The sequence below is a fragment of the Apaloderma vittatum genome, unplaced genomic scaffold, assembly GCF_000703405.1.
Source record: "Apaloderma vittatum isolate BGI_N311 unplaced genomic scaffold, ASM70340v1 scaffold22336, whole genome shotgun sequence".
Classification (NCBI taxonomy): Eukaryota; Metazoa; Chordata; class Aves; order Trogoniformes; family Trogonidae; genus Apaloderma; species Apaloderma vittatum.
This window is the reverse complement of record NW_009723754.1, coordinates 3,747-4,073: the sequence shown is the minus strand read 5'-3', so window position 1 is coordinate 4,073 and position 327 is coordinate 3,747. Positions and strand designations below refer to the sequence as shown.

Sequence of the window (327 nt, the reverse complement as noted above, 5' to 3'; positions counted from 1 at the left end):
TGGAGACTGTGCAGACGCAGGCTCCCATCTAGGTCTTTGGGGAGCCGAGGGGGAACGAAGCAGCAATTAGAGACCGTGCTCTTCCTCCACAACCGAAAATGCACGGCAGCCCCGTTCAACCAGCGCCACTTTGGTGCATTCGATTACTCTGAAAGCAGGGACTTGGAAGGGGCTGGCAGAGAGATTTTCTCATCCTCAGGGATTTCCCAGCCCGGCCGCTGGTGCTGCGAGGAGCTCCCTTGTGCTGCTGTGACGTCCGCCCCACTTATCGAGCTACAGCCAGGCCGCTGGTGGCTACTCTTGGGCAGGAGGACAAACCCAGATTAA

The 327-nt window shown here is 58.4% G+C and overlaps 1 protein-coding gene across 1 annotated transcript in view; it reads right to left on the bottom strand.

The window, feature by feature from the left end:
- The window catches only part of NUMA1 (nuclear mitotic apparatus protein 1), a gene marked incomplete at both ends in the record, with an annotated part of 8,677 nt that overhangs the window by 6,848 nt on the left and 1,502 nt on the right, over positions 1-327 (bottom strand). The window lies entirely within an intron of this gene.